Consider the following 24104-nt stretch of genomic DNA (forward strand, 5'->3'; position numbering starts at 1 on the left):
AGCACCTCCTAAGGGTCACATTCTCCGCAGCAAGTATAACCTGCTCGTAGCGTGTGAGCCTATTATTTGTCAAGTGCTGCGTCTTGGTCCTGGTCATCAACAATTCCACTGAGTGGGGAACATATACAGTCAGTGAATGACCCATCACAATGCTTTCACACCTTTCAATGCTGACACCTGTTGCGGCAACGGATTTGAGACATCCGGGCAATGCTGCGGCTACTGGGTCTAAGGTAGCCGAGAAGTAAGCAACTGGTCTACGGACTCCTCCATGATCTTGTGCTAAGACTGCCAAAGCACACCCCTCCCGCTCACAACAGAACAGTGAAAATGATTTGGTGTAATCGGGCATTCCCAGAGCCGGAGCGCGACACAAGTCCTCTCGCAGCCCAAGGAAAGCCATCATACAGTCCTTGTCCCATGGTACCGGATCACTCACATCCTTGTGCGTCAGTTTCTGCAATGGTTTCGCTTTCAGGGAAAAATTGGCAATCCACTGGCGACAGTAGCCAACCATACCCAGGAACATCCTAACCTCTCTCTGGGTCGAAGGCACCATCATTTTCATGATCGCCTCAATCCTGTCAGGCGACACTTTCCTCTTTCCCTTCTTTATCCTGTGACCCAGATACTGCACTTCAGACAAACAGTACTGTAACTTGCTGGGAGATACCTTGTGTCCATTATCTGCCAAATGGTTCAACAAGGCAATGGTGTCAATTCTACAAGCGTCTTCTGTCTCTGACGCAACAAGGAGGTCGTCTATGTAGTGTACGAGAACGGAGTTCTGCGGCAGTACCAGACTCTCTAGATTCCTTTTCAGCAACTGATTAAAGATCGATGGGCTCTCTGTGTACCCTTGAGGGATACGACACCACATTAAAACACGATTCTCCAGCTTGAACGCAAAAAGAAATTGGCTCTCCTCATGCAAGGGAATCGAGAAGAAAGCCTGACACAGATCAATTACAGTAAACCACTCAGCTTGGGACGGTATCTGAAACAGTATCACTGATGGATTCGGTACCACTGGACAGCATGGAACAACTATGTTGTTCACCTTTCGTAAATCCTGCACAATCCTGAACTTCCCGCTAGGCTTCTGCAAACCCATGATCGGGGAGTTGCATGGACTGCCCATGACTTCCTTCAGAATTCCCTGTCTAATCATGGATTCGATCACAGGTTTTATTCCTGCAATAGTTTCCGGAGTCAACTTGTATTGGGGTGTTCTTGGGAACTCTGCATTCGGCCTTACTTGAATCTTAACTGGCTCTACTCCTTTAATCAAGCCGATCTCCTCTCCTGTAAAGTCCCACACTTCCTGTGAGATGGTATCCCTCAAATCCCAAGGGAGTTCTTCCACCGTTAAAGCTGGATACAATTCTATGCACACACGCGTATTTGCAACCTTAAAGGCAGCATCATCATCATTTGTCTGCAACTCCACTCCCTTGGAGGTACAGTAGATGGTACAATTGAGTTTACATAGGAGATCTCTTCCTAACAGACACACAGGACTGGAATCACACACTACGAATTGATGTTTGTCCCTGAAACTTTCGATCTTCACTGGGACCGGCTCAGTCAGTGGGTTTGTCATTCTTCTGTTTGCAACACCTACAACTTGGATAGTCTGTCCTGAAAGGGGTAAGTTGGGGACTACCGCAGACCGTACAGTAGAACGGGTAGCACCAGTATCAACCAAAAAGGTGGTGGGATGTCCATCTACATCAGCCTCTACGAATGGTCCCCTCTGGTCCACCTCCAGTACTGCCCCGAGGGTACAGTCCTCCTCCCCACTCAGGTACCGTCCTGTCACTGGGTCAAAGTAATAGTACTCGTCCCCTTCCACTATGAAAGGCATCTGCTTGTAAACCTTGTTCCCTGTCGAAATCTTCGGTGGTTGGGGAACCGGAGCCCTAGGGGCTGAAGTCCCCCCTTTAGCCGTCTTAAACTGAGTTACGGTTACTTTCTGTACCGGAGGGGCTTGTACCTCCTCCTCCTCTTCCTGTCCTTGATTTTCTGGGTTATGGGGGCACTCTCGTCTCCAATGTCCGACCTCATGACACTGTTGACACTTGGTCGTCTTTTTCAGAGTCGCCAGATCTATCCTAGGTCTTGGGCCGTCCTCGCTGTCTCTTTTTTGTCCCCCCAATTTTCTCCCTAATGTTCCACTTCCTGACTGACCTTGTCCTCCCGATTGCATCTGGACTAACATCAGTTTATCCTTAAGCTTCTTTGTCTTAGAGTCTATCTCATCACTGCAATACCTCGCGTACCTCAGGATCTCGTCCAGAGGCTTGTTCTGCCAACAAATTAAATGTTGTTGTATCATGAGACAGATATCAGGTCTCAGTCCCAGAACAAACTTAGACACAAACTGTCCCATGTCCTTTGGATCCATCACATCCAATCCACTGTACTCCTTAAAAATCTGCAATAATCGCTCATAATACTCGTGAACTGTCTCCTTCAGTTCCTGCCTAGTCCGATCTATCTTCACCCAGTCAATGTCCTGTGGTGGTACCTTAGTCTTCAACCACGTGATCGCCTGCTCATACTTTACCATCACCCTGGGTGAGGGTCCATTTGTGGCAGCATCTCGGTCTGGCTCCACTGTGGGCCATTCAACACTGACCTTGCATGCTATCCACAGGTCTCCTGGAACCATAATGTCAAACAGTGTGTTTAGATCAATCCACAGTACCTTTGAGATCTTAACAAACCTCTCTACCTGTTTGTACCATTCCACTGGACTCTCGCGCAACTTTGGAAACGAGTTCGTAAAGGCAGCCAAATCTCCCCTACTCCAGGGTACATGTACATATCCCCTGTGAGCCGACTCCCGCAAGGGGTACGCCTCCACATGCATCAACCCTCCTCCCGGAGATGTCTCAATGGCGCTTCGCCTAACACTCTTTTTCTTTGACCACCTTTCCTCCCATTTGTCCAATTGGATCCATGTTCGGAGTCCCACAACCAATTCCTTGATGTGGGTTTTTAATCCGATCACCCTCTTCTCTTCTACATCTTGGTCCGAGTACTGCAACCTATGGCCACCCTGTAATGCTTTTGTCCTTGTCAAATCCACAGCATACTTATTCGCTAATTCAGACAATTTCTCATGAGCTGTCCTAGACCTTCGAGTAACATCTTTTGCCACAAACAACAGTTCATCTGGTTCATAGAGTTCGATTCTCTCTAGTGGCAATGTGCCTTCCACTATTTCCTCCACTTCTGATTTAAGTCTCATCACATCGATCCTTCTTGCCTTTATCGCCGCCCTCAATGTACCTTGGCTAGAAGTTCCATTAGAGTCCCTCCCGCCACAGTCCTGACTCACTCGTCTGTCTTCTTCAGGTGTGTTATGGGAAACCCTTCGGTTTTCCCATCTTTCGCGATCCCACTCCTGTCTATTATCGCTAGGCGCGTGGTGGGACGCCCCCCTACTTTCCACACTCCCGCGATCCCATTCCTGCCTGCTTCCACTAGACGCGCAGTGAGACACCCCCCTATTTTCCTGGTTTCCATGGTCAAAATCATCCCTCGACCTGTTGCTCTGGGTATCCGCAATCGTTTCCCAAGTTCTCAAATCAGGCCTTAATTCCCTAAGTGACCTTGGCCGTGGTCCTCTCAAGTCCATCGGTCCTCTCAAACCCCCCTGCTCTCCAGATGAGTCTGCCGATGCTGCCAAAGGGGTGCTCCTTTCTACAGGCCTTGGCAATTGGCTCCATCCGTCCACCACATTACTCCTTCCTTCACTGTCACTTCTCTCTCTCTCTCTTTGTGGCGGACCCTCTCTTTGTATCTGTTCTGGATTGTACACTGATACTATGGGACCTATGGTAACAGGTACCGTAAGAGCGTCTGGCAGTCTCTGAGAATCGACACTCTCTTCGTTTTGTACATTTTGCACCGTAAATCTTCCCACTACTCTCGTCCTTGGAGAAAGTTGAGGTGCCCCTTCTCCCTCCACCGAGCCGAACCTGTCCCCTAAGGGGCCCAAGCCGCTCTCCATTGGGACGCCACCGTCCACGACAGAGGCTTCCCTGCCCATTGCTGGTGCTGGCTTTTCCTCCATCTTGGGATTATATGGAGGTGGTCTCTCCGACAACAGTCTCTCTATCAGGCTGTCGTCTGTCTCACTGTCCTCATCCTCAGTACCCCTTCTCCGCGCATCCCCTGTATTGACCAACAACGGGTACAACCTGTCCCCTTCGATGGTCTGCACTCTCCACCTCTTGGCTAGTGCATCCCATCTCGCATCTTGAACCGCCCTAACTGATCTTTTCACTCTTTCTTGTCTCCTATCTTTGTTCTTTTCATAGGCTGCCCTGATCCACGCATTTAGTGCTTCAACCTGTGTTGGTCTGGGCAAAGGTCGCAAAGAAGCCATAGTCGCTTTTAACTGATACAGCACCTCCAATCTAAATGTTCCGTATCTAGGAAAAGTCAATTCCTCGCTTCCGTCTGTTATTTTACACCAATTCTCAAGCCACAATATGGTATGCAACCCGACATTCGTAGCCATATAATGGGCTGGAGTATCCTCGGGTGGAGCCTCTTCCCCCACCCCGAGGTTCTAACTTCTTTTCACCTTTGCAACAATTCCGCAACCCTTTTAACCATTTCATGATGAAAACCACAACGTTTCCTTATTTACAACGCTCTTTTACTTCTCGATGACAATCCACCAATCCCAGCGCAGCTCCACACTAACCGCCCTATCCCAGCGCGGCTCCTTCTGACGTCACTCGCCTCCGTTTCGCAGCAGCTCCCCTCCTCTCTCAGCTTGTCTCCCGTTCACGCATGCGTCTCAATCATACACTGGAAATGATCACTTCCGACCAAGCAACCACCTCCTTGACTGTACGTCCACAGTCTGACTGTAATTGTCACCTGAACTGGCAAATGTCTGTCCACGAAACGACCGGACAATCGCCTCAACTGATAGGTTACAAACTCACGGCAACTTCCGACCAGCGTCCGTTACCCACGCACTCACACATTCGTTCCCCCTATCTCGGTCCTGCGGGCGATCAATGGTACCTCATGACCCCCTTAACAATGGTCGACAATTACTATGGGTGTTCGATACACCCGAACCACTTAAACTCCCCTTGAGTCTAAGATTTTCACTGGTTGCGCGCGCTCACAGCCTGGTCTCCTTTCACACTACAGGCACTCAACTCCGCAAAACAATACAACACATCAATACAACATAACACCACAATCTAACAACACATGACCCTTTTCATACTCACTCTCTTACGAGCTGCTGCTTTCTGCCGCACCGTCACTCTCCGTCAGTTTCCAAGGAACGCCATCCTCCGTTCGCGACTCTCTGGATGCTCGTCATTGGATCTCTATGGGCCTCGGGGAAATCTCAACCTACTCTAGATTACCCTCACTCCAGAAGATAAACCATCCTACTCTGCTACCAACTGAAAGGGCGGGATTTTCCTTCTAGAGTCAGCATCTCATTCTCTAGAATCCCGTCTCAGGTCGACTGGACCTTTTTACCTGTCATAGAATGAATTAGGCAATCTATCTATCAATAGTCAATCAATTTCAACGATTCCCACTGTTTCCCCCAAAGAACCACCGACTAAGGACTAAGTTTGAAGATTTATTACAAAGCCAAAAACAACTGAAGGTATAAACACCTCAGCAAAAGGTTCAGAAGATAAACAGGCACTAATACAAACATAATCCTACGGAAGAGTCTCAGGCGGCTCAGGAATAATACAAGAATCAATTCAAGAATCATCAGGCTAACAAGAATTGCTATAACCTGAGTTTTAGTATGCATTGATAAAAGGTATAAATTCAGGTTAATCTGTCCCTACAGTATACTAAGTGACATCCCTACTCAACAATAGCCCAATCTAATAAAGGTGTCAGCAGTGGCGACTTCCAAAGAAGTTCACTCTCGTTCTTCCTGACTTAGTCTAAAGACTCCTCAGCCATAGCTAAGCTCTCTGCCTGGTCAACCGCTCCCTCTCGCTCCTCGGCTCATCTACTCTAACTTCTCCCTCGGGGTGCTGTCCCTAATACAAAACCCCGAAATGCGGACGACACGCCTTCAGGTACGCCCCTCTCGAAGGTGTTGGTTTTCAGATTTTTCCACTATGGCATCTTTCCATCCTTGTCCGTTAAAACGTCCTTGGGTCCCAGGCTCTCCTTCGCTTCAAATTGCTTCCTTAAATTCCTCGGCTACTCCTCCATGTCTGAGCCTAGTATCCTAACACTCATACACAATGGGCCCTTCTACCCCACTATCTACTTGGTCCTGCACCTGCAAAGGAATACATGTGAATCGGCTCACAAATTCTTAATGTTGCAATTGACTTTAGCTAAAGGCAGCTTTCTCCAGAAACATTTCTACGATTTAATGCTAAGAAAGGCATTTTCGATCAGGCCTACACGATTTTCATGAACTGGGCCTCTGCACGCTTTTGTGCCCAAGTCCTAGCATAAACAATATCTCTCGTTCTTTAAGCCTCCATCTTTAAAGCAAAATACATTTTCTATCACAAGCAATTTTATCACGTTTAAAAGGTACAACTATGAATTTTAATAAAGCAGATCTAAAGTCACAATGATGAGCTACTAAAACACATCTTCTTATTAATGAAAGACTTCACATCAAACGACATCTCTATGTTAAAACGGCATTATTGATTTTCAAACTCTTAACATTAGCTCTCCATGTAATGCTAATACCAAGTACCTTAGTTCTCAGCCCTACATTGCATTTGAACACGATTAGTAAATCCTCTATATATGCGGGTGTTAACTACTTCTACATATGATACACCCCTACAAATTTCACTTCTGTTTGGCGCTCTCTCACAAAGATCATGGAAGGGGAAGTAAGCATTGTCGAGGCTTAAGAGTGCACGCCATATTAGTGCTCTGCAAAGCAGGCCTTTGCCACGTAATTTTTAAAAATATTTGAAATGGCTTACCCCCAGATTCATCAAAGTCCCGTTTTGCGAGTCCTTAATAGCGATTTTTAAGAAATCGCTATTAAAGACTCGCAAAACGGGATGCATGTAGAAATCACAATATTTTTTGTGATTTCTACTGCTTCCTTATTTGCGATTCGGTAATTGCTAATCGCAAATAAGGAATGGCTTTCCCATTCATTCCTATGGGCCTAAAGGCCCATAGGAATGAATGGGGAGTCATTCCCTAGTTGCGATTAGCAATTAGCGAATCACAAATAAGGAAGCGATTTCAAGGGGCACCCCTGAACTGGTAAGGTACACTGGTGTTGCGCACACACATGTCCAAAGGACGTGTGTGTGTGTAACATACAACTTAGAAAAATGCACTGAAGTGCATTTTTCTAAGTTTTCGCTATTTACCACGTAGTTAGACTTCGTGGTGAATAGCGGCCCCAGATTGCGAATTCGCAATTTTAAAATGGTTCATGAATTGCATTTAAGGAATCTCAAATTGAGATTCCCTAAATGCAATTATTCGCAATTTAGCGATTTCTAAAATTGCGATTTTTGCATTTGGGATGATGAATCCAAATGCAAAAATAGCGCTCGCAAAGGGCCAGATTCTCAGAATCTGGCCCTTTGCGAGCCGATTTGGCTTGATGAATCTGTCTGATAGTTACCAACCGAACCCAGGAGTTGCGATGAAAGTAACACTGTGAAAGATGACTCTTCGCCTTTGCTAGTTTGCGCACTGCTCATTTGGAAGCGGTCAGGAAGCCTGCATATTTGACTGGCATGCCGCCACTGTGCTTGACACTGCTCCTGAGCTTGCGCTAGCGCGTAACCAAGGAGGGCGAGGCTTGTAGTGTTAGCCCGGGCATCAGGCGTGAGTCGGTGCCAGTGTTGAAATCTGCATTATATCAATGCTCCTCTTTCAGCCCGGAGTAGGGGGTTGAGAAAACAAAGAAACAATTAACAGTGCGGAGCTCATGCCCAGCGTCGTGCTGAATAAGTATAATTAACAGCGCGGCACTCCTGACGAGCTCCGTGCTCATTATGTATGGAAGTATGTAAAAGAAAGTTCCCCTCAAACACACATACAACATAAACGCAGACGAAAACAGTACATAGACACCACTGCTTCCAGACCAAACAGAAGTCAGTATCCGATCAACAGCAAGTAAAAAGCCAGCTAACAAGAGCTATGCCAACATTAAACAAATGGCAAGCGGCAGGAGAAATGACCCGGCAATAGGCAAAAACAGAAAGCAGAGGAGGGTGAAAAGACAAAAAGGGAGTGACAACATGATCCGTCACGCTGAATCTACAGAACATAGGGCCATATGTACGAACACTTTTCCCCATAGGCACACAATGGGTAAAAACCTTCGATACATCTGGCCCTAAATTTCATAGAGAATACATTGTCATTAAGTGCACCTGTAGAAAATGTTACAGTTATTAATCTGTCAAAGAACAAAGGGATCCACCCTTATGGGAAAGTATAGAAGTGCTCCTCCAGATTACATGTTGACACAGTAGACACTGCTCATTAACCCCTTCCATGCTCATGACGAGCTCAGCTCGTCATGCAGTACACTGCTCCTGTGCTGATGACGAGCTGAGCTCGTCATGAATAATGGAGTAAATGAAAAGTCAGCCCAGAGGGGGAATTGCCTTAGCACTAATGTGGTTAAAGCACAGTATCTCCATCTCATCCCCACTTTTAACAATATCAGCTCAAAGGATCATTAAAATTGTTTTTTTCCACTGAGCCAGGTATTTTTTAATTTTTCACTATTCACCATTCACTCACTTCTGACCCTTCCACTCACACTCCTACACCACACATAGGGACCCATTAGGCTGTAGGGCGGTTCGCCACCGCACGCATGGTGGTGAAGATCCGCCCTATATCCTAGGCCACCCACTTCCCATTTCCCCCCGCCATGTTAGTATGGCGGGGGTACAGCGGAGCACGGGAAGACCGTCCACCGAAAGGGTTTAATATGGTGGCGGTGTCTGCTAGGATGGAGACGGGGGGCAGCCTTTTCGTGGTGGATTTCGAGGTTGGGGGTCCTTTGCAGGCCCCCAGGATGTTAGTGGTTGGTGGGGGGGCACATGGGGGGTACTCCCCTGCATGTCCATGCTCAACATGGCAGGCTACGTGCGGTGCCTGGCACGTTGTGCATGCATATGCACAACATGCATATTTGGCAGGTGCTGCTGCTGAGAGCACCGCCCGCCGCAATGTTAAAAATGCAGGATGTGCCCGCCAATGTGGCGGGCGCATCCTAATCTACCCCACGCGACCCCCGCACATATGGCGGGTGGTCCCTTTTTACGTCAGGATGGCGGGTGTCAGCCCGCCCGCCTAATGATGCCCGTAGTATTGTTTTTCATAACTAGTGCTCCCACGTAGTAATAGGTCATAGCACGCACCGCCCCGCAGCGGGGCGGGAAGACCCTGATGATGAAGCATGCCACCAAGAGTCCTTTTGGTGGGTGAGGGGTATTTAAACAAAGCTGTGTGCTTTCCACCATTGTAGGAGACACACATAGTCTGGAGGAACACTTCTTTACTTTCCCATAAGAGTGGATCCCTTTGTCTTTTAACATTATAACTTGAGGAGGACGTATCTACCTCTTCTGCTCTTTTGACCATTACCTCTTCACTCCCTTCTTGTGTTACTTTGATAGTTAATAATCTGTCTGATATACTTTATTTTTTTTTTTAAACTCGTTTTTATTGGCATTTCGTTATTGGAACATTACAAATCATGTATTCAGACATATAAGCAATAAAACATACTGCATTCATATAAGTCCATAATGATATCAGTGGTATGTGGAGCGGATCTGGAGGCTTCATGCAACTGTATTATTTAAATCTGGAGCGTAAACTGAGGAGAGGAGCATGGAAGTGTAGAGTGCGGGTATAGGGGTTTTTTGAACCGGGTCTGGGTGACGTGTGTCTCGCTGGGATGCGTAGCAGAATACTAGTGCCACGTGAGAAGGGGCTATGTTGGGCCATTGGCGGGGTTCAATTGTCTAATATGACAGGATGTGGGGTACATCTGTCAGCAGTACAAGTGTGCCGTCAGTGGGGGTACAAGGTCTGCAGTCGTGCCTGCGTTTGTGGGTGGGGGGTAGTGGGGTTGGATGGACTAGTATCCGGCTCCTCACTACGTGTTGATTATTTAAAATGGTGTAATAGCATGGCCCACTCCATGGAGAGGGGATGTTTTTGGATTCCCTTGACCTCTTCTTCGCGTAGCGCGTCCTCCTCCGCCGCCGCCCACTTATATACCACTCCCGCCCATGCCGCTAGAGAGGCACTCCCCCCATGCCGTGGGGGATCGCCAGTGCATGGCTATACTCCTTTTTGTTAGAAATAATGCTAGTGGGATGAAACGCTTGTGTGCTTTAAGATGCTTCTGTATCCTGAATATGCCCAGCGCGCTAGCTTCCCACATTTCCAGGGTTGTTAGTCCCGTGAGGTCTCTTAGAGTATCATGGACAGTTTGCCACAAGGACCGTAGTGCGGGACAGCTCCAGAACATGTGGTGAAAGTCAGCCTCTGGGGAGTGCCATCTGGGACAGAGGAACTGAGTGTCGGGGTAGAATTTTTGCAAGTGCGTCGTTGTCAGATACGCCCTGTGGAGTATATAAAATTGTATAGTTTTAAATCGGGCATTCCTGGACACCTTTTTTTGAGATTCAAGGGCTCTGGTCCATTCCGTCTCGTGCAGTGGACGTCCGATTTCGTCCTCCCAGGTGGCACGTAAGGTCGTTAGGGGTGCGTTTGAGAGTTCACGAAGCGCCTTGTATAGCCAGGTGATTAAATGTCGCCCAACCCCCATGTGTAAGATTGTATGTGTGACCGGGTGTGTGTTCGGTTCCCCGGCCTGGAGGTTGTGATGGGGACGGAAGCTTTTGAGAAGTTGGTGGTACCGTAGGAACTGACCCGGGTGGAGACCGTACTCGTCCACAAGGCGTTGGAATGGTTTAATCTGCCCGTCTTCGAAGAGGGACTCCATGTCTGTGATTCCACACGCTGTCCATGCCGTTAGTGTGTTGACCGGATAGTATGTTTCGAGCCTAGGCCAACCAACCAGTGGGAGTAATGGAGAGTATGGGGGCGTTCCGGGCGACATGCGGTGAACTCGTAACATGCATTGATGTGCAATCGTTACCTGTAAGGAGTATGTACATCGCGGTTTGGTGCCGGGGAGGAGGAGGCGGGGGAGTTCCGGAGTGGGAACCCTACCTGTCGGGGTGTGTGTCTCACTCGAGTGTCGACCCGCTATCCGGTAAGATAGCCATTGAAGTTGTGCTGCTAAAAAGTAAGACTCAAAGGATGGGGCTCCTAGGCCTCCCTGAGTGGTAGGCAATTGTAGTGTCTTCAGTGCTATTCTGTGTCTGCCCGATCCCCAAATGAGCGTGCCAAGAAGGGAGTTGAGGTCACGAAAGAAGGTTTTGGGTGGGATCACCGGTAGGTTCGTAAAGTGATATAGGAGCCGAGGGAGCATTATCATTTTAGCCAAAGCCACTCGGCCAATTGGGGCTAGCCGGAGTCTGTTCCAAAATCCGACCGCTGACCTAATGCTAGCGAGCACTCTGCAATGGTTGCCCTCAAATATATCGGCAGGAGAATGGTAAAGACGGATCCCGAGGTACCTGGGGGCCTCCGTGTTCCAGGATACTCTCTGAGTCCCCATCCATATGTCGCGAGGGGGTAAGTCCGGATGGAATGGGTATACCGTTGATTTGTCCCAATTTACTTTCAGTCCGGAGGCGTCCGCGAATTCCGTGAGCGTCGTCCATGTAGGAGTCAGGTCATCTGTGATGTCCCGCACATATATTAAGAGGTCGTCAGCGTACATGGAGATGCTATGAGTGACGTCCGCGAGTGGAATGCCCATAATCTTATAGCCAGTGGTTCAACCGCGAGGGCGAAGAGGAGGGGTGAGAGGGGGAGTCTTGCCTCGTGCCCTTCCGGACCTCAAAGGCCGTGGAAATGTGCCTCCCTAACCGGACCCGTGTGGTAAGTCCTGTATATAATAGTCGTGTGTACGCTAGAAGAACGGGGCCGATGTCAATTCGGTGCAGGACAGAAAATAGATATTGCCAAGTGAGGGTGTTGAAAGCCTTCTCGAGGTCTAGGATGAGCCAGGCTGAACATGGGTGCGTGTCTTTCACCTGATCCTGCACATGAAAGATGCGGCGGATGTTCTGGGATGTGTTTCTGCCGGGGACAAACCCGCATTGATCAGGGTGAACCAGGGGGCGTATTATTTGTATATATCTATCGGACAATATTTTCGCTAGAATTTTACAGTCGGCGGATAGAAGTGTAATGGAACGATACGATGCCATGAGTTGTGGGTCCCGATGCAGCTTCAGAAAGGTTACAATTACAGATTCCCTAAGGGATTTGGGTAAGATCCCTTGTTTACGGGCCGTCGCAAACATTAGTGTTAACTGTGGGACTAATAGGGGAGAAAAGGCCGTGTAATACACCAGTGGGAGTCCGTCCAGACCTGGTGCCTTGTTACGAGACAGGGCATGTAGCGCTTGGGTGACATCCGTGGCCGCTATCGTCGTGTCTAGCGCAAGCTTGTCTGCTTTCGTGATTGTGAGCAGCGTTAGAGGATCAAGGAAATGATCTATTAAGGACTGTGAGGGTGGGATCGGAGTGCTATAAACCGCCTCTTAATAGTGTTGGAATGCTAAAAGGATCTCGTCCTGGGAGCGCACCAGGGTGCCTCCAGGGTTGATGATTTCGGTAATCGGTTTAATGTCAGTGTCCTGCCGCGCTAACCAGGCGAGCATCGTGCCCGTTTTATCCCTTTCTTTATGCATCCGGGTGGCATAAGTTCTGAAATTTTATTTACGAAGGTCAGCACAAGCCGCTTGGTAGGCCGTTTTGGCTTTTGCCGTGAGGGTAGCTTGTTCCTCGGAGAGGTCATCTCTTTTAGTGGTTGTGGCGAGGTGCTGTTCCGCTTTAATGAGTGCCTGCTCTAGTGTCCGTCGAACCCCCGTTATTTGTTTGATGCATTCTCCACGGGCTACTACTTTGAATGCATCCCATTCCACTAATACCGATGAAGCCGTGCCTGCATTGTGGGTGAAGAAGTCTTGTATGCTTTGTGTTTGATCATGCTTAAAGACCTGGTCAGTTAGGCACTCTCGGGGCAGTCGCCAGGTGGGAACCGGGGGTGTGGGGGACGCCAGTTTAGTCGGAGTATATGGCATCATAGTCCGAGACGATCCTGGATAAAATCTGGGGGAGGATCGGCGTGGAGCAGAGGAACCTGTCCAGGCGCACCAGTAAGTTATGGGGGATGGAGTGGAATGAATATATTCGGGTGTGCGGGTGATGGAGTCGCCATACATCTGTGAGAGCCCAGTGTGAGGTCCAAGCCCGAAACTTCTCCGTTTGCTTGGGAGCCGGGGAGTGCAGGGGTGGGGGTTGTGAGCGATCAAAGGCGATGTCAAGTGTACAATTATAATCCCCTCCCAAGAGCCAGGGAACAGCGGTGAGTATGTATGAGTATATGGTGTAGCGCTTTCTCGGTGTGTGTAGACCCCTGACATTGAGTGTAAGAACATTAATGTCCGACTGTTGTGTTGCCATTATCCAATGTTATCGATACGGCATTCAGGGGGGGGCCTGTAGTTAACAAGATCCCCCATCCAATAGTCCTCCTGTTGGGGGAAGCACCCATGTGACCCGACATAGTGCTGTCTAATACGTTGCATGTGCCCTGACTCGTACCATACTATGAGGGGGGTGGGGCAAAACCAAACTAGGGTTAGAACTGACGGAACTGGGGCCGGGAAACCGTCCGAATACATAGGACACGTCGCCGGTGGCGATATATCCAAACGAATTCCCTGCTAGGGGAAAGGTGTGACAAGAATCTGCGGGGTTGGCAGTGTGCGTGCACGTGAGACTGCGCGCGGATCGGGCCTTTGGAGGATCAGTGAATGCCGCGCTTGAGCCAGTACATCATATTGAGAGCGCATGCGAGATGCTAAGGGAGTCCAGTGTGAGCCGGGCGCCCGTGATAATGTCTGTGGGGTCCATTCACATTGAAGAGGCATCCAATTGTCCATCCAGGATAGCATCAGCTGTTTGTGGTGTGATCGGGGGGGTGGTGGAGCCTCCGCCGGACAATGTGTTGTCGCTGTCGTTTTCCCCCTCTGATATGAATATATGTGTGGGGGTCAAACGATGTCCTGCGGGAGGGGCGACGCTTGCAGATCAATCACAGCTCTATGGCCTCCCGGCATTCCCGTACTATTTGTGTCAAATCTAGAGACTCTGGGGGAGAGGACCCGGACCTTCTGGTGGTGCCATTATGGGGTCGCGTCGGACCTCATCTCCTGGATCGTGGTGGCTTGGGGCTTGAGTTGCGCTGGGTCTCTGCTCTGGACTGTTAAGGGCAGTGCTGGTCCACCCAGTCCTGTGCCTCCTCGGCGGTGGCAAAGAAGATGGCGGAGCCCTTGTGTAGGACCTTGAGGCGAGCTGGGTACAGCAGGGAGTACTGGACATTGTTTGTGCGAAGTCGTCTCTTTACATCAAGGAAGGAGGACCTCTGTTGTTGAACTGCGCGTGCATAGTCCGGGAAAATCATTATTTGTTTGTTCTCCACTTGTAGGGGACCTGCCACTCGGGCCGCTTGGAGCACTGCGTCCCGGTCGCGGAAGTGTAGAAACTTTGCAAGCATCGGTCTCGGGGCAAATCCTGGCGGCAGTCTCCGGGCTGGAACTCTGTGGGCACGTTCAATGGAAAAGAATGTAGTTTGGTCCGTGGCTGGGGTAAAAGATTTTATCCATATCTCCATATAGTCCAGGGGGTTCGAACCTTCAATTCCCTCCGGCAGACCCAGCACGCATATGTTACAGCGCCTCGACCGTCCTTCCAAATCATTTGCGCGCTCTTCCATGACCGCCATGCAGTGTAGGACCTCCTGTAGTGTGGTTTGATGTGTTTTACCCATGGATTGTAGGTCGGCTAGTGTCTTCTCTCCATCCTTTACTTTATCCGCAAGTTTCCGGTGGTCGTCGCTGATTAGGCTGATGTCGGTTGCCAGGGTGCCTAGTCACTCCTCCATGGATAGCCGGGATAATTCAATGGCCACTAGCACTTGGTCTAGTTTTGCTGATACAGTTGGGTCAGCCTGCGACGTATTGGTCTGCGACCATGCCCGTGTGTGGGGCATATTTTCTGGAGCAGTTTCGGGCACAGAGGGTGTCTGTGTAACCTTCGGTTTTCCCATGGCGACAATCAAGGGGGATATTTCTCGGTGTCAGAGGCCAGGAGGAGTGTGTCGCTCCTCGGGTTTCCTGCCCAGGTAATTGAGGGTGAGGGGCTGATCGGTGCCCTCCAGACTAGCACGTGGCTCGGGTTGTCAGCGTAAGTTTGTTGCTGCCTCCAGTTTTTTCGGAGCAGCGTGCCCTGGATGGGCAGGGGGGACAAAAGATATGACCCCCAGATAATATGTAGCCGGTATGTAGAGCAGGGGCCCCAGTTCTGTGTCCCAGTGGTACAGGTAGTCAGATATATGAGGCAGGGAGAGCTATTACTCCTCCATGTTAGGGTCAGGCAGCGCTTGTTGCCTTCATAGGAGGAGGTTGGCAGTTCGATAATGCGGCCTCGCCGGGCGGTTCACTCAGGGAAGCGCTGCGGAAGGGAAAGTGAGGCGCTCTGCTCACCTTCAGTCAGCAGGTTGATGAGCGCTGCCTGGGGACTGCCGCGTCGTTCCTTCACTCGCGGCACTCCACGGGCACCATCTTGGGGTCAGGCGAGCCGAATGAGCAGAGTGCACCGGGAGGATATTGGCAGCACGATGATCGTTGGCTGGCCTCAAGTCTTGGCGTCTGCGAGCAGGTATCCTTTTATATTGTGGTACTGCTGCGTGGTTCACCTGGGTCGAGACACTGTTTGGGAAGGCGGCAGCTCGGCTCGTCCAAAATGGCGGGGTCGTATCCACCCGGGACCTGGTTTCGTCAGTGCGGACGGGTCCGGTGCAGGAGGGCTTCCTGATAACGGGCCCCTGCCGGCTTCGCAGTCGTCGCGTAGATGGTAGCTGGGAGACGTCCGAGTGAGGCTGGAGGCGCAGAGTCACGGAGTCGCAGGTGCCATCTTGAGACTCGGTGCGCGTCTCCGGTGGGTTAAATGTCTTTTCCCACTGCTGTTATGCAGATCGCCAGGGACTGGGGGATCGCTTCAGATGTCGGGTATGTTCCGACTACAGATTCCGACATGTGCGGCTCTCGGCGACCTCGGGAACCGGGTAGGATGCCAGCCCGATCTCGGAGCCTCAGCGGGACACAACCGCCATCGTGGCTTGCGTTGACACCCCCCCCTCCCCCCTCTGTCTGATATACTTTAAACAATGATGAAATAAAGATTTTGAGCTAGGGCCTAGGTTTTGTCCTGTATCTCTCCCCAATTTTACAGAAATGCACATCAATCTGTTTAAATTTATAAGGTATCTTAAATTGAAAAATATTTTCACAACAAGGGGCTTTCTAATGTCCCATTAAATGGTGTAGAGACAGAGTGCATTATGATCATAAAGGATGTATGAGATGTCCAATTACTTTTGTCATTGGAACAAGGAGAGGAGGCTACCCCCACACTCGCGCAAATCCTCCAAGATTTAGACTTTAACCCTAACACTGACATAAACAGGGGATTAAAACAAAGGTGTATATTTACACCCTGCCTAGCCTTGGATAATGCTATTGACATTTCCTACCAAACAATGATTAAAGAGATACATAGACTGGAAGATCAATATGTTTCTGGTCGTAAAACCATTAGACATAACATCACTAAGGGAGAAAAAACGACCTAACATACTTTTGACAACCAATACTGACATCATCATAAAAAAGGCTGACAAAGGGGGCAATATAGTTGTGATGAATAAAAATGACTATATATAGGAAATAGATCAACAGTTATCAGATACCTCAGCATATGAAAAAATTACACATAATCCCTTAGGGACGACGACGTATCTAATTGAGACCAAACTTAAACATTAGAGCGACCGAGGTCTGATTTCGGATGCAGAGTTTAGATGTTTGTTCAACCCTACCCTCACAGCTCCATGTATTTACATTCTTCCCAAGGTGCATAAAACTGGGGGTTTTCCACCTGGAAGACTCATTATTTTTAATATTGGTTCAACCATAGAAACGTTCTCTGAATATATAGATTTTTTCCTACAGCCCCTTGTGGGCAATCTTCCTTCATATATTAGATACAGAGGACCTACTAAGTAAGGTTGCTGATTTTGAATGGACAAAAGGCAACATTCTGGCCACACTAGATGTTAGCTCTTTATACACATGTATCCCCAAGTCGAAAGGTATTAGCTGCTGTCCAACATTTCCTTGATACTAGGAGTGCCACGATGTTTGAGCACAATGAAATGCTCATTGATATTATCACATTGGTACTAGATAACAACTTCTTTGTACACACGGAAATTGGTATAGGAAAACACAAGGTGTCACGATGGGTGCCAAATCTTTGCCTTCCTCTGCCAATCTGTATATGGGCCTATGTGAAAGGACACACATTTGGACTCTATGTCCCTCTGAATCCATTGAGCATATTGTTTTTATGTGTCCGATACATGGATGATGTCTTATTATTTTGGTCTGGGTATATCACAGTGCTTGGCAACTTTATATATTTTCTAAACCACAACAGTTTTAGCATCCACTGTCCCTACCACTTCTGTATGAAGAGTGTGAATTATTTGGATACTACCTTATTTGTGGAGGGTAAACATAGTCGGTCAAAACTGTAAAGGAGGGGAGACAGAAAGGGGGCCTGCTCCTGACAGCAGGAGAGGCTGGAGGTCGCAGTACAAGGGCTGCCAGGCCTTTGAAGCTCCCCTGCCACAGATGGCTCTTCCTGGCCTGGGGGAGGCGTGAACACCTCTGCCCAGGAGAGGCATTTTTTCTGGGCTCAGGGAGCAAAGGCTCCCACTCTAGGGGTCCAGAAACATGTCTCATGGTGGCAGGCTGGTGTATACCAGTCAGGGAACCCACCAGAGGCTGGTTGTTTTTCAGGGAGCATCTCTAAGATTCCTTCTGAGTGCATGTTTCCTTAAATCCCACACTGGCATCAGTGTGGGTTTAAGGTGCTGAGAAGTTTGTTGCCAAATCTCCCAGTTTTCTGTAAAGCCATTATGGTGCTGTGTAGTTTATAATAATACAATCCCAGCACCATATACTCTTCATGGCAATACTGCACTTACAATGTCTAAGACTTGACTTAGAAACTATGGGGGGACAGGGCTCATGCACTTGTTCCCTCACCACTGTTATAGTGCACCCAGCTAGATGGGTGGCTGACCTATGCCAGGGCAGTGGGTTTTTGGCATGGGGATGTTATGTTATGTTAACTGGGATTTGTAGAGTGCATAATCACCAGCAGGTCACAATAAGTGCTGCAGCCATTAGGGGTCTTCCCTGACCACAGTGCCGTTGGTACCCCTGGTACCTTTTGCAATGGACTGACTTGTGGCCAGAGAGGTCCCAATTGGGGGTACAAGGTACAGCTTTGGGGAAAGAACACAGGCCCTGGGAGCCTGATTGGCATGGATCTAGGGCACATCAAGTCAAAGTGCATCAGTAGTCTGGCAAAAAGTGGGTGGGTTACTGCAACAGAAACCCAGCTTCCTACAACAACTAATCCAGGAGTGTAAATCTTCTAACCTTCATAAGCTTATACTACGCCAACCAGCTAGCACATTGGATGAAATACTCATACTATCAATATCTCATGAGCTAGGGGAAAACAGTGCAGGCACAACGGAGTTGCCATTAGTTTGCAGTTCAAAATCATTTGCAACGGCCGGAGCGGCCAAAGCCTGGGAAGAACAAGTGGCGACTATAGGGTAGTAATTACTTTGATGAGGGGGCGTATTGACGCCCCAGTCCAGACGCACAGCGTTAGTTTATACATGACAAAAAATGCCAGATTTAATCCGTTTCGTCAAAATACTTTATTGCTCCAAATAGTTCCATAACTTCCAATTGTGTTGGTCCGTTACATGTAAGACCATTACGAATACTTTATTTCCAATACGCCCCCTCATCAAAGTAATTTCTATACGCACGTGACTTGGCAGTCCACGTTACCAGGCTAGCACGCTCACTGGGAAAAGACAAGCAAATTAAGAAAGCGGAGTGCTCTCTGACACTTTTCGACTATAGGGTGGTGCCTCGCAAAGTCAAGAGGAAGCACAATCCCCAAAACGAATGAAAGATCGTGTGGAAGTTACAGGATGATCCACCACCTGCCACAATGGTGCCTAGTGCAAGTAAAAGTATGTCTGAAGCGCAGTGGGTCCAACCACTTTGCAAAACTCTGTCACACTCCCACTACCGAACTGGCGCATGCATCAGTGGGAAGAAGACACTGAACGTAAAGCACCTGTCCCTAGAGGACCATGAAGAAAATCAAGCTCCCTATCAAAAAATCGAGGGGGTCAGCTAGAGGATGAAGACATGTTCACCTTCTCATTCAGGAGGCTCAACAGCTAGAGAAGAAGGTGACTGCCTATGTGCCAAGCCAATGTAAAAGGGGTGCTGATATCAGCTCTCATCGACACGGGAGCCTCAGTTAATGTTATTGACTCTGAACAATTCCTGAAGCTGAGCCCACGACCTGTGATTCTCCCAACAAAGGTCAGGATATATACATATGTTGTCACAAATCCCATTCAGTGGCAAAGGGTAATTGAAGTAGAAGTGTCCAGTGATGATGTGAAGACAAAGATCAAATTTCATGGAACTCCAGACAGCACCAGAACCCTGCAAGGGTGTCACACTGCTGATTATTTGGGGCTAGTATTTTTTGCCAAACAAGTCCGTCAATCCTATGCAGGCAACATACTCACCGAATTTCCACAACTGTTTCAAGGGCTAGGGTCATGAAAAGAGGTATAAGCGAAACTTCACATCGATGACACCATAAGGCCAGTAGCCCTGCGTCACCGGCGAGTGCCATTTCATCTAAGGCCACAAATGGAGAGGGAACTGGACAGGCAAGGAAGGGAGGGTGTGATAGGGAAGATAACTGGCCGACACCCTGGGTATCGCTAATGGTAATTGCCCCAAAACTCAAACAGCCAGGGGCCATTAGACTTTGCATTGATATGAGACTGCCCAACAAGGCTGTAGTGTAGTTCCTAAATTCCCAATAGGCTCTGCGCATTGGAATAATATATCCTATAGATGTGACGTAGGACTTATGTCTTTTAGGTCGCTATTGAATATAATAGACTTAATTGTGAGTGCCAGCTAGCTTAGGGGTCACTAGAAACTTTCTTGAATTCACAAGAAGGAATTTAGGGCCAGATGTAGTACACCAAATACCGACGACTGGAATTTGTAGTTTCTGATGTAGGGGGCCTAAAAATGACTGATTCTGTAAATTTACCGAATCGGTAAATTTACAGAATTGGTAATGTGGGATGTAGGTGGCACTGAAAACAGTGCCACAGGCCCTTAAGAATTTGTTATTTACCATCAAATACTATTTGATGGTAAATAACGAATTCCTGTGTACATGCACATCTGTGCATGTACACCTGTGCCATGTGACACACAAACATGCCCTTAGGGCATGTATGTGTGTCACATGGCACACAAGCCTGAATCAGGGGTGCAACAGGGTGTCAAAGTGACACCCTGTCCCCCTTGTCAATTCGGTAATTTTACCGAATAGGTATTTACCGATTCGGTAATTGCCATTGGTTCCTATGGGCCGATTCGGTTATTACCGAATGTTACAGATTCGTTAAATAATTTGGTAAAAATACCTACATAGCATTTACCGATTTGTAAATACCGAATCGGTAGAATTCAGTATTTACGAATCGGTAAATACTAATTACCTACATCGGGCCCTTAGTTTCTGACAACCGCATAAAGATGACAACTTTGTTTACCCAAGATAAAAACGATCTTCAGAGTCGTGGAAACAATAGATAATTTACTCAGTCATTCGTGCATGCTTCGTTTCACCAGAGGTGCAGAGAACTAGAGAGATGGGCGTTTTCAATAAAAGTATTTATTGAACAGTCTTCTTTCTCATGCAGAAGAAATGAACTGCTACAATCGTAAGACTTTTTGCAAAGTATAATGCATACAGTAAGAAGAGTAGGATAAAATAATACTCTGAAAGCATTGAATGGTTCCTATACCATAGATAAATACATACATAAATAACAAAGGCTAAAAAGTACTCAACTGGTGCTTCTAAAATATGCCTACCCTGATGTACCTAACCTAAGTCTAGTACGAGGGATGAAGTAAGTAAAGTGTAGCATAAATTTAGTATTCTTTTTGCCAAGAATCTATCCAAGATTTCTCTTAGGGTCTAATCAGCTCCGTACCTTGGTTCTAGAATGAAGGAGGTCAGTCTCAGGACTCGATTTCCCAACAACCCGCAAGGGTAGCTTGGAAACTCTGCAGCTGGATTTCTTGGCCATAGAAAAGACAGCGTCTCTCTCAGTGCGTCTGCTGGAGGGTCAGCTTCCTTCGGCACTTGCTGTAGCAGGATGTGTCGGGCAAGTAGATAGTCGAACTGCTCTAAACCTCCGTGTGTTTACTAAGGCAAGTGTGGGCATATTTATACCTTGAAGGTGCCGAGATTGACGTAAAGGTGGACTAGGGCGAACGCTCGGAGAGGAGCGATAAGCTGAGCAGTGGACGGGAAAACTAGCCCAGACAGTGGGGAGAGCGCGGAGCACGATCTGCCTGTTGCGAGGTGTAGTGGAGGGCTGGACTGCAGCTGGAACCCTCGGCGCAGCGCTGTGGAGAGGCGGGAGCCGTAATTACGATATCGCCCTAAGATGGCGGCCGCCTAAAGGAGGACCCGAGAGCCGCGCTGTACCCACAATGGCGATTGGGGCAATTTTGGATTTGGAAGGCACCGGCAGTGTTGGAGCTGCAGGGAGCAGTGCCTGACTGACGGCCTGGTTGCGGGGGCTTGCGGTCCCCTGCGGGAGCGGCACCGGGACTAGAGGAGGAGGCGGACCTGGGATCTCCCCCAGGGGTTTTTCCACGGCCCGGCGGGGTGCACAAGAGCTCTCGCCAACGAACGATGGAGGACAAGCTGCGTGGGAGTGCGGCCCCCCTCGACGACCCGGGTGAGTGCTGCGCTGCGGACCTGCACCCGATATTGAAGAGCTGAGAGCAGGGGCGGGTCTGCGGCGTAGCACAGCCTAAATAAGAGGGGGAGCGGTTGCGGGCTCGATGGTACTGCAGCAGGGAGGCGATACGGGGGCCGTGGTGGAGTGAATGGAACCGGCAGCCCCACTGTTGACAAGGCTGAGCAACTCAGGACTGCTGAAGGCTCACTGTGACTATGCTCATTGCTGTGTTGGCACAGGGCAATGCTGGGGAGCGAAGCTGCATTGGACCCCTGTAGCGCTTCACATGCCACCTGGATGGTGCGGATTGCGGCGAGGAGAGTGGCCTTTGTTTGGGAGATAACACTGCACCGCTGACCACATGAGAAATTGAGGGCGGAAGCGAACTGGGCACTACCCAGGGCTTAAGGATTATGGAGGTGGACTATTTGTCTTGACCTATGCTTCGTTGCTTGGTTAGAACTGTTGGGGTACCTGCGCACTGAGAGGCCAAACCAGGGGCCCTATAGAAGAGACGCATAGCCGGAGAACGCACGCATGTGTCACTGCATGAGGGTGTGCGATGCTGGAGTGCAGTGCGCAGCGCGCGTTTGGCCCTAAAGAACTGAGGAGGGCTGGATCTGCAGGGATGTACCGCGACGATGACGTCTGCGCTCCTCGGGGGTCTGAGGCCTCGAGTTGAGGAATTACACGGAGAAGAAGACCCGGGCGTTGCGCCGAACAGACTGGGGAGGTGCTGATCAAGCGCTGAAAAGCCGGGGGGCGAGCTGAAGGTACCCGTGGCAGAGGCAGTAGCTCTCATAGCAAAGATGGCGGCACACAGCCGTGAAACGGAGCTGAAATCGGGACAGGAGGAGGAGATGGGGCAGAAAGAGGATCGTGGCACCCAGACTGACCCGGAAGGTACGACGCAGGATCAAAGACTGAATAAACGCCTCGACGGCATCCTGGACGCCATAACAGCAACTAAGGAATCCTTGCACCACGATATAGCACAGGTTGCAACGGGGTTGGGGCTCCTGAGAGCGGAACACTCCAAATTAGCGGACAGGGTGAAATAAAATGAACTACTGCTTCAAGACCTGAAACCGGCGATGGTGACGGCGGAGCACAAGCTGAAGGATGTGCTGGACCGCTTGACGATCTTGGAAAGGAGGGCAGAGGATTCAGAAAGTCGCAATAGACGCAACAATGTCCGGGTGGTCGGTCTGCCCGAAAAAACGGAGGGGGCCAACATGGTTGCCTATATGGAGAACTGGCTCAAGACAATTGTTGTCCCTGAGGGCCTCTCACCCTTCTTCTCCCTTGAAAGGGTGCAGAGGGTCCCGGCCAAGCCGCCCTTGCAGGGTCGCCCTCCTCGGCCGGTGGTGATCAAAGTTTTGCATTTTAAGGACAGAGATCTGCTGATACAGCGGGCGCGTTCGGCTGGGCCTTTCCAGGTGGCGAATAGTGCGGTCACAATCTTTCCAGACTACACCCAAGAAGTTCAAAGACGCAGGGCCTCTTATTTAAATGTGAAGAAGGAACTTAGAGACGAGGGGATACAGTACTCTCTGCTCTTCCCAGCCAAGTTGAGAATTATCCTGGATGGTTCAACGCACTTTTTTCAGACTCCTGAGGAAGCATGGACTTGGCTTGAATCATACAGGGCTGGCACGGACCGCAGAGGTAGAGGAGATCGTAGCAGGGCAAAGCCAGTCCAGGTGCATAAGTCACAACGGCTCCGTAAACGCAACAAGGCCCAGAAGACGCAACGGGACTCCCAAATGGCCACGGACAAGCGGGGAGCCCTGGCAGCAACTGCAGTGATCACTGGGTCACAAAAAGAGGGATCGACGGTGGGTTCGGAGTCTGAAGATGACGTGGGAAAAACAGGAACGGAACTCTCCGATGCGGACAGTGCCAAGGGTCCGATGGTCACTCGCCAAACGGTGGATGGAATCTTCGGCGA

General features: G+C 49.2%; 1 protein-coding gene across 14 annotated transcripts in view; it reads left to right on the plus strand.

Annotated features, from left to right (window-relative positions):
• LOC144804990 (V-type proton ATPase 116 kDa subunit a 4-like) overlaps positions 1 to 24104 on the plus strand; it is a 6844636-nt gene that overhangs the window by 4826955 nt on the left and 1993577 nt on the right. The gene's annotated exons all lie outside the window — the stretch shown is intronic.

This window comes from Lissotriton helveticus, chromosome 1_1, assembly GCF_964261635.1.
Source record: "Lissotriton helveticus chromosome 1_1, aLisHel1.1, whole genome shotgun sequence".
Classification (NCBI taxonomy): Eukaryota; Metazoa; Chordata; class Amphibia; order Caudata; family Salamandridae; genus Lissotriton; species Lissotriton helveticus.